The 17,937-nt window shown below is 37.3% G+C and overlaps 1 protein-coding gene across 3 annotated transcripts in view; it reads left to right on the top strand.

The window, feature by feature from the left end:
- Window positions 1-17,937, top strand: part of LOC141402607 (uncharacterized) — a 152,060-nt gene that overhangs the window by 49,440 nt on the left and 84,683 nt on the right. Inside the window, exon 1 of one of the 3 annotated variants that reach the window (XR_012412677.1) lies at window positions 10,823-10,927. The exons of the other annotated variants lie outside the window; for them this stretch is intronic. The gene's annotated coding sequence lies outside the window, so the exon portion shown is untranslated. Of the gene's footprint in view, window positions 1-10,822; window positions 10,928-17,937 lie in introns of those variants that run through there. 3 annotated transcript variants of the gene reach the window in all.

The raw sequence follows: 17,937 nt of genomic DNA, 5'->3' as shown, positions 1-17,937 counted from the left end.
GAGGACTTTACTAACTTGCAGGAATCCTGACAGCCTGGAATCGGCAATGGATATCTTATTCGAGAATGGATACGCATACATTGGAAAGGATGTTCGCATAGTCAAAAAGAACTGAAACAATAATAAAGGACAAGATGGGATCCGAGAATCCTCAGGGAACAAGACATATACTAATAAAAAGCATAATTATAATAATCGTATAACTATCAGCGGGAAAACAATAATTATCGACAAAACAACCAGAATTATAATTATGATCGGAATCAACTAGGAAACGCAGAAAACTACAACCAACATTGTAACCAACAACCTAACGGACAAAATTACAATCAGCCTCAACGCCTGGGACCAATGGAAGTAGGTTAGGTTGAAAAGAGGGGCGAGTAATCGCCACATGCCCTGGCGGACATACACATAAGCCATGAAGTAGGCCTATTGTGCGCTCTAGACTAGGTTTTTTGAAGAAGGGGACTCCACTGTATTTTATTTAAGGAACTCTGTTCCCTTAACAAAATCCCGTAATTGTTTCAGGTCGTCTAGAATTACCTGATTAAGATCTGGTATTGTGTCGTTCCCTAAAAACTGGGATCTGATGTTTGCGAAAGCGGGGCATTGGCAGAGAAAATGCTCCAATACCAATGGAATAAATAATGTACAATATTTCCAATCAAACAATTATCAGAACCACGGACACAACCAACAAAATAATGGGAATAATGCACAAAACTACAATCCACAAAGTAAATCAGAACAAAACGGAACAAATATGAACAATGCCCAAAATTTTCAGACGACAGCCGCAACGCAAACCTACCATATATGGTAATTAAAAATATTAAAATATAGTATACATTACAAATTATGAGATATATCTAGACATGATATTACAGCAAGTAAGTTTCTAGTTATGATTATAACATACAAACATGTTTGAAGTATGTTTTTAGGTATAGGAAAAAAGAATATAAAACCTGTATATGATTTAGAAAATATAAATTCCAAATATGTGAGGAACATTTGAGGATTAAAATTTGTTTATTCAAAAATAATCAAATTTAATTCGGCAATTTTCAATTTGATAATTTACGATTTTGAGCAATAAAGCATTAATGGACTTTTATACACTCACGTATCCTGGGATATCATGAGTTTCTGACTTTGTTTAAATAATTATCATTTAATCTTTTTATGGAATCAGTGAACAATTCATAACCCGTTTCTTCGTGTAGCATAATTGTGGGGTATTGCCAGTGTATATAATGTATCATCTTCAGACATTTGATTTGTATAACCTGGAGCTTTCTAAGATGAGTTATTGCTGATCTGTACCAAATTGGAGATGCGTAAGAGAGTATAGGTCGGGTTACGCTTTTGAAGATTAGGTTCTTGTTTTTCAGGCTTAGACTAGATCGCCTGTTAAGAAATGGTCATAAAGCTCGAAAAGCTTTTATTGCTTTCTGACAGGATAATGTGATATGTTTTTGGAAGGTAAGCTTTTTATCTAGCGTGACTCCGAGGTAGCTTAATTCATCAACTATATCCATCGCATTTCCGTTAAAAAGTAGTTGACGTCTCGGTAATCTTTTTGGTGATTTATTGAAAGGGAAAATGATGGTTTGCCTTTTGTTATTGTTGATTTTAATTTTCCATTTATTGAAATATTAGTTACATGATTTGATGCTTAACTCCATTTTCTTGAGAAGGGCTGAGGTTAGCTTGCTAGTCGATATTAGAGCTGTATCATCAGCGTAGTATGACACTGCATACTTCTTTTGGTTGGAGAGAGAATAGACCCTTATGGGACTCCTGCTGGTATACTTCTAAATGAGGAGACCGCATCATTTACAGAGACAGCATATGTTACGGGTTACGCTTTTGAAGATTAGGTTCTTGTTTTTCAGGCTTAGACTAGATCGCCTGTTAAGAAATGGTCATAAAGCTCGAAAAGCTTTTATTGCTTTCTGACAGGATAATGTGATATGTTTTTGGAAGGTAAGCTTTTTATCTAGCGTGACTCCGAGGTAGCTTAATTCATCAACTATATCCATCGCATTTCCGTTAAAAAGTAGTTGACGTCTCGGTAATCTTTTTGGTGATTTATTGAAAGGGAAAATGATGGTTTGCCTTTTGTTATTGTTGATTTTAATTTTCCATTTATTGAAATATTAGTTACATGATTTGATGCTTAACTCCATTTTCTTGAGAAGGGCTGAGGTTAGCTTGCTAGTCGATATTAGAGCTGTATCATCAGCGTAGTATGACACTGCATACTTCTTTTGGTTGGAGAGAGAATAGACCCTTATGGGACTCCTGCTGGTATACTTCTAAATGAGGAGACCGCATCATTTACAGAGACAGCATATGTTCGATTTTCCAAAAATTCTGAAGTTATTTTGCAGAGATAGGTAGGTATATTTGTTTTAACCATTTTTTTATAATAGGCCGTTGTGCCACACTGTGTCAAAAGCCTTCTCAATATCAAGCAATATTAAGCCAGTTGATTTTCTCCTGCTTTTATTAAAAATTATTTTCTTTTTGATACGATCAATCTGATGAGTTGTGCTGTGCTCTCGACGAAATCCGAATTGATTTTCAGAAATGATATTTGAGTCAGATGCAAAATGCGAAATTCTAGCATGTATTGCTTTTTTAAATAATTTACCCAGATTGCTCAAAATGCTAATTGGTCTGTAGCTGGTTGGCATTTTAGGAGGCTTGTTTGGTTTAGCTCCAGCAATGACTTTTGAGTTTTTGAAAACTGAAAGAAAGTAATTCAGTCGAATGCAGCTGTTAAAAAGTATAACCATGAGTTTTATAGCATTATCCGGAAGATTTTTTAAAATTATATTGTGGACTTTATCGAAGCCTGGCGCTTTTGAAGACTTGAGTTGGGAAATAATATCTGTTAATTCATTAAACGTTATGTACTTAACATTTCTTGTACACGGGGGCATGGATTTTAAGTTTGTCGATGTTATATTTACGATATGATCTATTGAGTGAGTGTACATTGAGGTAAGCTCATGCGATTTTTTAAACGTTTCGACCAGTAACTCGTCCTTGTCGATATCCGTAATTAATTCTTTATATCTGGAACTCAGGGTTAGAATTTTAACTTTTCCTTTACACCTTAGTGAATGGCTGATTTTCCAGAAACGCTTATCACTTGGTCTCATATTTTCTAGAAGTTTGGACCATTTCCAGTTCCTATGAAAATTTAGTTTCTTGTCTATATGTTTAGTGAGGAATTTGGTACACTGATCATAAAAGTTAGACTAAAAAGTGTTGTGTGATCGAATTTGTTTTCTTTTGAACCTCTTTCTCTGGCCAATCATATAGATTACATCCTGAGGGATTTCATTGTCGCGGTGAATATTCCGTAAAGGGGTTGAAAGATTTCTGGCTGTACGTGTAAGATTGATGAATTTGTCAACCTTTTTGTTGATGGAATGTTTGCTTGTATAATTATCATGCGCCAAATTAATGCTATTTGCAATAGTAGTTTTAAAAGTTCTCCAATTTGTGTGCTTATATGAATAAGTATAGGTATTTTCCTTCATAAATTATGAATTATTGCGATATTGGCGATATTGGTTCCTACACGCAGAGAAAAAATATTTTTCGCTTTTGTTGGAACAACAATACCTATTATTGTTCCAACAATTCATTTGTTTTGTTCAAGCATTGCAATTGCAAATCCAAAAATAAAAAACAAAAGCAATTTGCGAAATTCCTCAATATTGTAAATATTATTAACAATACCGATGGTAGGTAATATCATATCAATAACATGTCAGTCCAGAAAACCTGTTACTGAAATTTTTGACGTAGGGGATGGAAGATACCATGCAACGGTCCTGACCGGTTTTAACATGGCAAAGCCCAGGATTTATCTTGGTCCCTCTTTCATCTCAAGTGGACACTGACCTCCCCGTGGTGTCACCTGGGGAACTGCCTTTAACACCCGTTAAAGGTAGTGAGCTAACATGTGCCGCGCGTTCACCCATAAGAACGTTAAAAACTTGGGTTTGGGCGTCGGGTTAGTAACCCTCCCCTAGAAAAAACAGCCTACTATGAAAAAACGAAAGAAAAGAAAATCAAAACCCTCTAAAGTTGACGAACCCTGCAAACGTTTTAAATACCATGATCTGCGAATCTGCACCTGGAATGTTCGCACTCTTTATAGAGAAGGTGCAGTCTTCGCATTGGCAGACGTACTTGAAAAGTACAAGACCGATATTACTGCCATACAGGAAATACGATGGATTGGGAAAGGCGTCACAACAACACCTAAAGGTGACGCACTGTATTATAGCTGCCATGACGTAATGCATGAGTTTGGTTGCGGATTTGTAGTTAGTCGGAGACTAAAACATCTGGTATCCAGCTTCACCCCAGTGAATGAAAGACTTGCTGCAATTCGAATAAAAGCTAAATTCTTCAACATCAGCTTTATTTGCGCTCATGCTCCCACTGAAGAAAAGGACGAACAGACCAAAGATATATTTTACGAGCGCTTAGAAGAAACATATGACCGTTGCCCTGCCCATGACATTAAAATCATTCTAGGCGATTTTAATGCCAAAATTGGAAAGGAGAATATCTTTGGCCCAACAGTCGGGAAATTCAGTCTCCACAGTGAAGCATCTGACAATGGTATGAGGCTGATAGACTTTGCAGCTGCAAGAAACATGGTAGTTAGCAGTACCAGATTTAATCATCTCGATATTCATAAGGGCACCTGGCTGTCTCCAGATCAGAAAACAAGAAACCAAATTGATCATGTTGTGATAGATGGAAGACATTCATCGAGCGTGTTGGATGTACGATCGTTCCGAGGCGCAAACATTGATTCGGACCACTACCTTGTTGCAGCAAAGGTACGAACAGACACAACACGAAAGTTAGACATCGGTAAGCTGCAATCACAACAGATAGCCACAGCATATTCCACTCAACTAGCCCAATTGCTTAATCAAAGCACTCCTCATCCCGATAACATATCAGCGCAATGGCAAAGCATTGCCCACTCCATGCAAACAGCCGCAAAATCCATACTTGGATACCAGAGACCTCCACCAAGGAATCCATGGTATGATGAGGAGTGTCGTGCTGCCACCGAAGAGAAAAATGCGGCATATAAGGCTACTTTACAATCCATAGCAACGCGTAGCGCACGAGAGAGATACAGGGAGAAAAGGAGAGAGGAGAAACGTCTTTTCCGCAGGAAAAAGAGAGAGATGGAAAAGCGGGAGTGTGAAAAAATCGAAATGTACAGGAGCCAGAATGAAGTCCGAAAATTCTACCAAAGAGTCAAGCATCAAACTGATGGCTTTGGTACAGGCACATCCTCCTGTAGAGACCAGCAAGGTAATTTGGTAACTGATACAGATAGTGTACTCAGGATATGGAAAGAACATTTTTCAAATCTGTTGGTATCCAATAGCAGCGAAGACGACGAAGATACCACAGTCCCAATCCCAGAAGATGGTATTGAATGTATACCGCCCAGCCAAGATGAGGTAAAGACAGCAATAAATCGGCTGAAGAATAATAAGGCAGCAGGGCCGATGGCTTACCAGCCGAGCTGTTCAAAACCGGAGGCGACACGCTGATAAGGTGTATTCATCAGCTAGTTAGCACCATCTGGCAGGAAGAACGAGTACCCGACGATTGGAACCTGAGTATCCTGTGCCCCGTCCACAAGAAGGGAGATAAGACTGTATGCTCTAACTATAGGGGCATAAGTCTACTCCCTATTGCCTACAAGATCGTGTCAGGGATATTGTGCGAACGACTAAAGCCTATGGTCAACGAGATAATTGGACCATACCAATGCGGCTTTAGACCTGGCAAGTCCACCATTGACCAGATATTTACCCTGCGGCAAATCCTGGAGAAGACCCAAGAGATGCAGATCGACACCTACCAGCTTTTTGTCGATTATAAAGCAGCCTTCGACAGCCCGCTGCGTTCAAAGGTATTCCAAGCCATGTCTGAATTTGGTATTCCCGCAAAGCTCATCCGGCTTTGTAAAATGACTTTAACTGACACGAGGTCCTCAGTTAAAATAGGAAAGAACCTCTCCGAAGAGTTTGGTACCAAAAGAGGTTTCAGACAAGGAGACAGCCTTTCGTGTGACCTCTTCAACATCCTGCTAGAAAAGGTTATACGAGAGGCAAACGTCAAAAGAAGTGGCACAATCTACACCAATAGTCACATGCTACTTGTTTATGCTGATGATATAGACATCATGGGCCGATCAGTAAAAGAAGTAACTGATACCTTTATAAAGGTCGAAGGAGAATCTGCTAAAGTGGGTCTGGCGGTAAACGGTGAGAAGACCAAGTTGATGGTGTCGACGCGCAATGCGTCCATTGAGCTCGGACCGACTGTGGAAGTTGGTTCCTATAATATTGAGGTAGTTAAAGACTTCGTCTACCTCGGCACCTCCGTAAACACAACAAACGACATCAGTTGTGAAATAAAAAGAAGAATTGTATTGGCCAACAGATGCTACTTTGGTTTAAGTAAGCAGTTTAAAAACAAAGCCACATCTCGTCAAACAAAAACAACGCTCTACAAAACACTGATACTACCCGTTCTGATGTATGGCGCCGAAGCCTGGGTACTTGCGCAAGCAGACATGGCAGTGCTTGGTGTGTTTGAGAGAAAAATTCTTCGAAAGATCTACGAACCAATCTGCGTTGACGGTGAATATCGACGTCGCATGAACCACGAGCTGTATCTGCTATACAACGACATCAATATAGTTAAACGTATCGTGATGCAGCGATTGCGTTGGCTAGGCCATATCATAAGAATGAGCGATGATGAACCCGCTAAAAAGGCGTATGAATACATGCCACATGGTGGTGCACGCAGAATTGGCAGGCCAAGGAATAGATGGCGCAAACAAGTGGATGTTGAGATGAAAAGGCGCGATATTCCAGAGTGCAAAGCAACAAATAGAGAGGAATGGAGATCTCTTCTTAGTTCGGCCTATAGAACAAATGTTCTGTAATGGGCCAGCTAAGTAAGTAAGTAAGAAATTTTTGATTTGATTGTATATAATTCTCATATACACTTTCCACATAACTTTGGTATTAATGTCAAATGAGTATTGACAAACACAACACATGGCCAGGTTTTGCCAGGTTTAACTAAAAAGACAACAACTTCATTGCGCTCATCCCCAAGCACCTACCCCAACATAAGGAAGACCATAACAAAATATGAAAATAAAACAAAAATTACAACCAAAAATAGTTCTCAGATTGTGGTGTAACTCAACTATCAAAACTCAAAGAAAAACAAGAAAGAAGAATCAAATAAAAACATCAAACTCATGGTGTACATACACAAAAAAATTAACAAAGATAAAATAAACAAACAAAGGTAAGATCAACTCACACAAACAAAACTCAGCAAAATTGTTTTTTTTTTTCACCACGGCATCGAATACCGAAAGAAGAGAATAAAATTGTCGAAGAAAAGAGAATAATATGGTTTATTTGACGAAAACTATTGTTGAATATGACAAAAAACAATTGTTGTAATTAACAAAAACTATTGTTGGGTTCAGAATACAATACAACAATACAATACAACATGCGGAATCTAACAATACCTTTACAATACATACTTTGCTCTTCGAATGTTGTTGGATCAGTTATATTTTTTTCTGCGTGTAGGCTATTTTTGCTTCAAATAAATCTTCTTTGGTTTTGCAATTTTTTCCGTTGATTTTTTAGTGGAGAACTTCTGTCGAATTATTTTGAAAACATTCCTTAACCACTTTCAATAAATGTATTGGCTCGTTGCACAGTGGTACCACTTGTATGAAAAAGAGTGCCAAAAAAAGTTCCAATCGAGCTACCGCCTCCAAATTTTACACGTAGATTTATAACAAGCCAAAAAGATAGAAACTCATTTTTAGTGAATGTTGGTCCATATTTGGGTATAGCTCCCATAGAAAGGTACCGCCCGATTTTTGGTATTTTGACGATTTTGGTCAAATTTACCAACCGATTTGGATGTTATTTTACATTCCTTGCAAAAAATATTCAATATAGGTCCACGTTTAAGTACAGCTCCCATATAAATGTAACCTCAGATTTTCGGTATTTTGACTATTTTAACGAAATGTTCCAACTGATTTGGCTGTAATTTGACATTTTGAGTTCTGAGTGAACCAAATACCTCCATGCTAGAAATGGTCAATATCGGTCTACTTTTAGGTATAGCCCCCATATAAACGTACCTTCCGATTTTCGAAATTTTGACGATTTTACCCACATTTTCCAACCGATTTGGCTGTACTTTTGCGTTTTGAGTTCTGAGTGAGCAAAATACCTCCTTGCAAAAAAATGTTCAGTATAGGTCCATGTTTAGGGATAGCTCCCATATAAACGTAACTCCCGATTTTCGAAATTTTGACGATTTTACAGGCGTTGTACAAGAGGAATAACTTAGCGGGTGGCAGATGGGGGCAGCTAGACTTTTTTGAATCGTAAACTAGTTACTATCGCCTGCGTGTTAAAATAAATTACGAGACTCACAAATGCTCACAACATTAGTAAAACTCAACATTAATTAATAGTAATTATATTAAAAATAGCAGAAAAAGTCATTTATAATACAATTTTGTTTTTTTTTTTTTTTTTCAAAATAGCCTGGCTTAATCCCATTGTTGTTGCTTTATTATTTTAAAACAACTAATTTATTAGCGGAAAAGGAAAAGCAAGGAAGACTAGTTTCGATCCACGCCACTGGATCTCATCAGTTCCCTTGTTTGTGGATATTCTCCAAAACAACAAACATTGTTTCACAACATCCCATACGGGATTTAGCTCAATGATATGGGATCTACTGTTTATCGCCGAGTCCGAACGGCGTGTCTTAAGACACCACTTTGTAGAGAAGATTTACATGGCTGAAATACTCAGGAAATGTCGCCAACATTACTGAGGGGTATTTTGCCACCGTTGAAAATTTTGATGTTGACTGGCCGGGGAATCGTGTGCATACCCAAATTAGGACGTCTAAAATTTATCATTGACACTGGAGCAACACACTCCATAATTAATCTTGGTATTTGCAATCTTAAATGGAAAATACATTGCGATGTGGCGAACGTTAAGACTCTTCAATATACTATTACAATTTCTTAAAAAAGTTGTGAATTGGCGCTTGCATTGGCAAATTATGTTCACAAGATTTCACAATATTTTTATATTTTTTTTCTCTTCTCAGATATTCAAATTCGAAATTGTAACCGACCTTAATTAAGCGACCTCTGCCGCTAAACTAGTTAATTGTAGGAAAATTTCCTTTTGGACCGTTGTCATTCTACCCTCATTTATCTTTGCGATTTTAGCAAATTTCATGGAAAGAAAATGTTAGCTATACGTCTTCATATGGCCTCGTTATACGTACGAGGAGAAAATCTCGTCCATTTGGCTACTTCAAGTTGAACATTAGACATCAAGAATTTTAAGGAAGAAATCCAACTTTTAATTTCCCAAAGTGAAAATAGCCTTTGGTTATAAATTATATCAAACTTATTCCAAAACTTAAATTGTTAGCAACCGTTTTGCCAATTGTAAGTAGAAACTCTTTCGACTCTTTTACTCGGAAAGGTGTATGCAATCTATCATATTTATTTCAATTTAGTTGCTTTGGAGATTTGTGAATATAATTGTTGAACGTGACCAGCCACCCTACAGGGGTTCTTCAAAAAATTTTTGATTTCCATTGCTTTATTGGAGAGACAAAATAGCGATATAATTTGCATTAGGTAAATGTTTATTCTTTGAATTACGATCAAAATTGTTCTCTCATTTAATTATTTATTAATTCTGTTAGGTCGAACAGCAATTGGTTTCTGTGAGAGCACGGCTTCTTGTGCATGATCGTAAGGCACCAAACCAAGGGCTGAACAATGCACAGAATTCAGTTGACTAATAACACTCTATCTGTCCGCTGAGTGACGTAAAACCGTTGACAATGTGATGGAAAGAAGAATATGTAATATCTGCTTGGTTCGAGAAGAAAAAATAACAACTTGCTAAATATCCACCTCGCTGGTTTAAATTATAATCTGTCCACATTGATATTTTTGATGGTGCCCAAAATCATTTTCACCTAATGTGATCCATTGAGGTAACGTGCATATAAGTAATTGCAGAAATTGTGACTAGAACGGAGTGAACAAGCCAGAATTGATCGAAGAGTTAAACAAACCGACACCCAAATATATTATGTACAAGCCTGAAATCTATTACTGTCATAATTCTTAGTGAAATTAATTTGCTTGCAACTACTACGATAAGTTTTATAAGTTCCTCGTATTGTGTATTTATAAGTCATTCACGTTTCGACCATAAATCATAATTTTGAGTGCCATTTTCATTTCGGTTCAACCTAATATTCCTTCTGGTATCATAAAATAACGTTTCAAAAAAAAAACAGAAATCAGACGGAGAATTTGTCTTACGGTTCGTTCTCATTGTACATAGCGTGAAGATCACCGAACACACAATCAAACACACATACATGCAGTTTTTAAAACAATGTTACATACATTCAATGATCGGTTTTTAAGCATCCTGTTAAATTGTGTTTTCGGTCATGTTCCCGCTCAATGTTACTTAGCATATAAGTGTGAACAACATACATACGTGAATTTAAAATTTCAAATATCTTGCTAAAGTTTTGTTCTGGCAACATTTCTGTCTGCTAAATTGCTGTGCTAAACTCTCTCAACATTCCCAACAGGCTACCACAACAAATAACCTGTCATCATCATTGAGCATGAAATTACATGTATTGATCACACATCAGCATCTCTTAATCTCTACTTATTGACAGCACTGCCGACATCGCTTCGTGAAAGTACTTTCAGCGAGGGACTTCAGCAGCAACCGTAAGTCAACGACCTTATATTATTTACATTATTTTTTTGATGAAAAGAAAGTACAAAAAGGTGATCATGAAACATATGTTCTGTTATAACATTGAAAGTAACTTAATTTTTATGAAGCTTATTGAATGATGCAACTTCACTATAAACATATGGTTCTTGTTCATTGTAAGAAATAAAAAAAAGGAAAAAAAAAAAAAACAAATTTAATCGTCACCTTTTTGATAATGCATGCTTAAGGGAAATGTTGACATATGAAGAACAAATTATATTTAAACATTAACTTTAATCTATCGACAGTTTTTTTTTGGACCTAATAAGTCTAAAAATTTAATTTATCCGTATTCAAGCAGCTTGGGCACTTCATTTAACTTATTTTATAGTTATCTGGGGTAATGCTCTAAATCGCTTTTCATTATCCAATCTTGTTCTTTCTTCTTTATTATAACTTTAACCGTTAACAAACTAAATTTACCATTGAAAACTACTATTAAGATATCAATGAAAATATCGCTAAAAACTAGTAACATCCATTAGCTTTAAGGCATGCTCATGAATACCTATTTATCTATTCCATGATTTTTTTGTCATTTATAGCAAAGATTCTATAGTCTCTGAGATTAGCTTTTTTCTAATGTTTTTAAGATCTAGATTAAGCGTTCTATTCGTACAAAATTATGAAGGTTGATTGTGAATTTTTAGTTAATAAAGAAACAATGAATTTCGAGTAAACTTAACCACTTTATCTGTTTGTGCGCTCTTGTACGTAGACATGGGTAGGTTGTAGACAGATTTTGGGGTTGCAACACCACGATCTGCATAGTAACCGGAAACAAAATGTTGCAACCTAGGTTGGGTGGGCTTTTGGGGCAACAAACCATCTCGTTGCCTGGCATCATTTGGCTTCTTTCCTGTTTCTGCCGTCATGTTGTATATTTCTCTAGCAACTTGTTGGTGTATTTTCATTTTCCTCATATACTATCTTTACTCTTTGACTTCCGTTTCCTTTCGAAACTTGTATATCCTTAATTGGTTCAATTAAAAAAAAATGCACAGAAATCATTTATATTCCCTAGTGGTCAGGTGGCAAGGGAGCCATGAAGTTATTCGAACCCCCCCTCCGACGAGCAACAAGGCCGAAATAAACAGTGCATTTTCTTCGTTAGTACTCCCAACAATATCAGCCACAGATTCTTATACGTTACATGCTACAGTTGCAATTCCAGCTTTTAAGGAATTCGGCATAATTACTGACACAAAATTAGAATTTTTAGTTTGCCAATTTCACAATAAATATAATGGTATAATTGGTAATAATATATTAAGCCAAATCAAAGCAATAGTAAACATGAAGGATGACCTGTTAAGAATTGATGAAACTGACATTCCCATTCGATATTTCGAAAAAAGAGGACTGCACCAAGTCATGATACCAGTTGGGCAATCTCGTTTAATTGAACGATCCGTATCACTATTCTCGTTCAAAGACGAATGAGTAACATCATAAAAACCAACGTGTGAAATTAAGTATACGCAGTTTGTCAAAGAAATTACCGGTGTCCATTGAACAAGTTAGTGATCCGGATCGTTCAATTGAACGAGATTGCCTAACTCTAATATATGTATAACCCGCAATCCATATTAAACGGTAAGAATATTGAATTAATGGAGGGAGTATATGAAGCGGAAAATAAAATCAGTGCTTTCGTTCAAGTAAATGGAAATTTACCACAACGAGTTTGGTAGAAACCCTTGGCACAGATGAAATAACGAACATTTTTATTCACTGGAATTTGATGAAAAAGTTGACATACCTTTTATGGAACCAATTCGTTTAGACCATTTAAATGAAGCGGAACATCAAAAACTTCTACCAATTATTAAAAAATATAAGGATATATTTTACGCGGAAGAAAGTGACCTTACGTTTACAAATGCCATTAAACATGAGATAAGGTTAACTGTCCTTTCCCTATTGCAGCAAAAAAATATCGATATCCTTATGTACACAATAGTGAAGTAAAGAAACAAATAGAAGAAATGTTACATAAAAACATAATAAGGCCCAGTCACTCACTTTATTCGGCACCTGTTTGGATAGTTCCGAAAAAGATGGATGCTAACGGCAAAACAAAAGAGAGACTCGTCGTAGATTATGCAAGAATCAGCGAAGTAACAATAGATGACAAATACCCAATCCCAAACATTGATGAAATTCTAGAAAAACTAGGATGTTGTCAATACTTCACTACACTGGATTTGGCGAAAGATTCTACCAAATCGAGATCCATGAAATGGATATTCAAAAGACAGCATTTAACGTGGAAGGTGGTCATTACGAATTTATTCGTATGCGATTTGGACTGAAAACAGCTCCTCCCACTTTCCAGCGTTTAATCAATAAAATTTGTCTAGTTTATTTGGATGACATAATTATATTCTCGACTTCACTCCAGGAACATGTAGAATCTATAACAAAGGTATTTTGGAGACTTAAGGAAGTTAGTTTAAAAGTCCAACTGGGTAAAAGCGAATTCATGAAAAGAGAAACAAACTTTCTTGGACACGTAGTATCTGAAAAAGGTATAAAACCAAATCCTGATAAAATAATATGTGTGCAAAAATTCCCCTTACCAAAGGCACAAAAGGTAATAAAACAATTCTAGGATTTTATCGTAAATTTATGAAAGACTATTCAAAGATAGCCAGACCTATGTCTTACGAAAAATTCGTCTTTGACATTACAAATTTAGAATATATCGAAGCATTTGCATCTCTTAAAAGTAAGTTGACAAATTCTGCTGTCTTAGCATATCCAGATTTTAACCAAAAATTCGTTCTTCAAGCTGATGCAAGTAAATTTGCTCTCGGAGCTGTCCTATCACAGAATGGTCATCCTATTTGCTAAGCTACTCGTAGTCTAAATGGTGCAGAACAAAATTATATTATAATAGAGAAAGAACTTATTGCGATTGTATGGTCGACAAAATACTTTAGACCATATTCGGACCAAGGTTTTTAATTAAAAAAGACCACAGACCTTTAGTTTGCTTATTTTCTATAAAAGAACCAAATTCGAGACTAGTTATATGGAGATTGCGATTGCAAGAATATGATTACGATATAAAATATAAAAAAGGTATTATGAACGGTAATGCAGACGCATTATCTAGAATAGAAATACATTTCAACGAAGATGAAATGTATCTAATACTATTCCTGAAACAAATAACCCACTCAATTTTATCGATGACAAATTGTAATCCAAAAGACAGTGTCAGGATCACTGAACATAAAAAACAAACAAATCTTCAAGAATAACAGAAAGACAATTTATACAAAAGCTTTTGATGAGAATACTCTAATAACTCTATTAAAAATCATTTTAGCAATGATAAAACCTTCATAAATGGTGGTGAATCTGTTTTCAACGAATTGAAAAATGTTTTCCATAAATATTTTGGAGAAAACAACGGTTTCAAAATCATACGCTCTAAATATCTTCTTAATGAAATATTAGATGAAAATGAGTTAACAGAAATAATAGAAAAGGAAAATTTAAAAAATAATCATAGAGGAATTAACGAAAATGTTGCTGAACTAAATATTATTTTACCACACACAACTAAAACTACGTATAACGCAATTCATTAATAACTGTGATATATGTATGTAACAGAGAAAAATATGACAGAAAATCAATACAACTACAATACAAACTTACTAAATTACAAATGCCGACGTTTTTTGAAATTTAGAAAAAAAAACATTATTCTTAAAATTTTTAGACAAATTCTCAAAGCATGCCCAAGCTATAAGGACAAAAGATAGATCCTGGATCGAATTTAAGAAAGCACTTCCACAATATTTTCAACAGTTGGAAGTATAAAAAAGTTCATTATGGACAATGAATTAGGATTTAAAGCATTGCCTCTTCGAGAATTTTAAAGAGAACAATCATACCTCAAATTCAGATGTCGAAAGACTTCATAATACAATTAATGAACATATACGACTCCTTAAACACGATCCCAATAGAGACACAGAAAGTGTCGAAGAAAAAAATTTATAGGATAATAATGTTCTACAATAATACAATATACTCCAGAACGTGCAGGAAACCAATTGATTTTAAAAATGGAACTATACATACAAATGAATAACAAGCAATCAGAGAAGCTATAATAAATTTATATATATATCTATATATATAAAAGAGTAAAGTGATGATGTGATCTACAACGCCCAGACGAAACGGCTGTAGCTAGAATCCCCAAATTTTGTGTGAGGATTAGTCTTGGGGCAAAGGTGCTCGATAAGGCTGGGTTTTTGGAAATTCGTCCTACAAGGGTGCGAAAAGCACTAAAATGTACTAAAAATGGTCAAATTTGTGTGGGAGGCCGACTAGGAATCAACGCCCAGACGAAACGGCTGAAGCTACAATTCCCAAATTTTCGGTGAGGATTAGTCTTGGGGCGAAGGTGCTCGATAAGGCTGGGTTTTTGGAAATTCGTCCTACAAGGGTGCGAAAAGCACTAAAATGTACTAAAAATGGTCAAATTTGTGTGGGGGCCGACTAAGAATCAACGCCCAGACGAAACGGCTGAAGCTAGAATTCCCAAATTTTGGGTGAGGATTAGTCTTGGGGCGAAGGTGCTCGATAAAGATGGGTTTTTGGAAAGTCGTCCTACAAGGGTGCGAAAAGCACTAAAATGTACTAAAAATGGTCAACTTTGTGTGGGGGGCCGACTAAGAATCAACGCCCAGGCGAAACGGCTGAAGCTAGAATTCCCAAATTTTGGGTGAGGATTAGTCTTGGGGCGAAGGTGCTCGATAAGGCTGGGTTTTTGGAAATCCGTCCTACAAGGGTGCGAAAAGCACTAAAATGTACTAAAAATGGTCAAATTTGTATGGGGGCCGACTAAGAATCAACGCCCAGACGAAACGGCTGAAGCTAGAATTCCCAAATTTTGGGTGAGGATTAGTCTTGCCCAGACGAAACGGCTGAAGCTAGAATCCCCAAATTTTGTGTGAGGATTAGTCTTGGGGCAAAGGTGCTCGATAATGCTGGGTTTTTGGAAATTCGTCCTACAAGGGTGCGAAAAGCACTAAAATGTACTAAAAATGGTCAAATTTGTGTGGGAGGCCGACTAGGAATCAACGCCCAGACGAAACGGCTGAAGCTACAATTCCCAAATTTTGGGTGAGGATTAGTCTTGGGGCGAAGGTGCTCGATAAGGCTGGGTTTTTGGAAATTCGTCCTACAAGGGTGCGAAAAGCACTAAAATGTACTAAAAATGGTCAAATTTGTGTGGGGTCGACTAAGAATCAACGCCCAGACGAAACGGCTGAAGCTAGAATTCCCAAATTTTGGGTGAGGATTAGTCTTGGGGCGAAGGTGCTCGATAAAGATGGGTTTTTGGAAAGTCGTCCTACAAGGGTGCGAAAAGCACTAAAATGTACTAAAAATGGTCAAATTTGTGTGGGGGGCCGACTAGGAATCAACGCCCAGGCGAAACGGCTGAAGCTAGAATTCCCAAATTTTGGGTGAGGATTAGTCTTGGGGCGAAGGTGCTCGATAAGGCTGGGTTTTTGGAAATCCGTCCTACAAGGGTGCAAAAAGCACTAAAATGTACTAAAAATGGTCAAATTTGTGTGGGGGCCGACTAAGAATCAACGCCCAGACGAAACGGCTGAAGCTAGAATTCCCAAATTTTGGGTGAGGATTAGTCTTGGGGCGAAGGTGCTCGATAAGGCTGGGTTTTTGGAAATTCGTCCTACAAGGGTGCGAAAAGCACTAAAATGTACTAAAAATGGTCAAACTTGTGTGGGGGGCCGACTAGGAATCAACGCCCAGACGAAACGGTTGAAGCTAGAATTCCCAAATTTTGGGTGAGGATTAGTCTTGGGGCGAAGGTGCTCGATAAGGCTGGGTTTTTGGAAATTCGTCCTACAAGGGTGCGAAAAGCACTAAAATGTACTAAAAATGGTCAAACTTGTGTGGGAGGCCGACTAGGAATCAACGCCCAGGCGAAACGGTTGAAGCTAGAATTCCCAAATTTTGGGTGAGGATTAGTCTTGGGGCGAAGGTGCTCGATAAGGCTGGGTTTTTGGAAATTCGTCCTACAAGGGTGCGAAAAGCACTAAAATGTACTAAAAATGGTCAAATTTGTGTGGGGGCCGACTAGGAATCAACGCCCAGACGAAACGGCTGAAGCTAGAATTCCCAAATTTTGGGTGAGGATTAGTCTTGGGGAGAAGGTGCTCGATAAAGCTGGGTTTTTGGAAAGTCGTCCTACAAGGGTGCGAAAAGCACTAAAATGTACTAAAAATTGTCAAATTTGTGTGGGGGCCGACTAAGAATCAACGCCCAGGCGAAACGGCTGAAGCTAGAATTCCCAAATTTTGGGTGAGGATTAGTCTTGGGGCGAAGGTGCTCGATAAGGCTGGGTTTTTGGAAATCCGTCCTACAAGGGTGCGAAAAGCACTAAAATGTACTAAAAATGGTCAAATTTGTGTGGGGGGCCGACTAAGAATCAACGCCCAGGCGAAACGGCTGAAGCTAGAATTCCCAAATTTTGGGTGAGGATTAGTCTTGGGGCGAAGGTGCTCGATAAAGCTGGGTTTTTGGAAAGTCGTCCTACAAGGGTGCGAAAAGCACTAAAATGTACTAAAAATGGTCAAATTTGTGTGGGGGGCCGACTAAGAATCAACGCCCAGGCGAAACGGCTTAAGCTAGAATTCCCAAATTTTGGGTGAGGATTAGTCTTGGGGCGAAGGTGCTCGATAAGGCTGGGTTTTTGGAAATTTGTCCTACAAGGGTGTGAAAAGCACTAAAATGTACTAAAAATGGTCAAATTTGTGTGGTGGGCCGGCTTAGAATCAACGCCCAGACGAAACGGCTGAAGCTAGAATTCCCAAATTTTGGGTGAGGATTAGTTTTGGGGCGAAGGTGCTCGATAAGGCTGGGTTTTTGGAAATTCGTCCTACAAGGGTGCGAAAAGCACTAAAAT

This window comes from Musca autumnalis, unplaced genomic scaffold, assembly GCF_047663935.1.
Source record: "Musca autumnalis isolate F117 unplaced genomic scaffold, ASM4766393v1 scaffold_4, whole genome shotgun sequence".
Classification (NCBI taxonomy): domain Eukaryota; kingdom Metazoa; phylum Arthropoda; class Insecta; order Diptera; family Muscidae; genus Musca; species Musca autumnalis.
The sequence above is the reverse complement of the archived record's forward strand: the minus strand, read 5'-3'. Positions and strand labels throughout refer to the sequence as shown.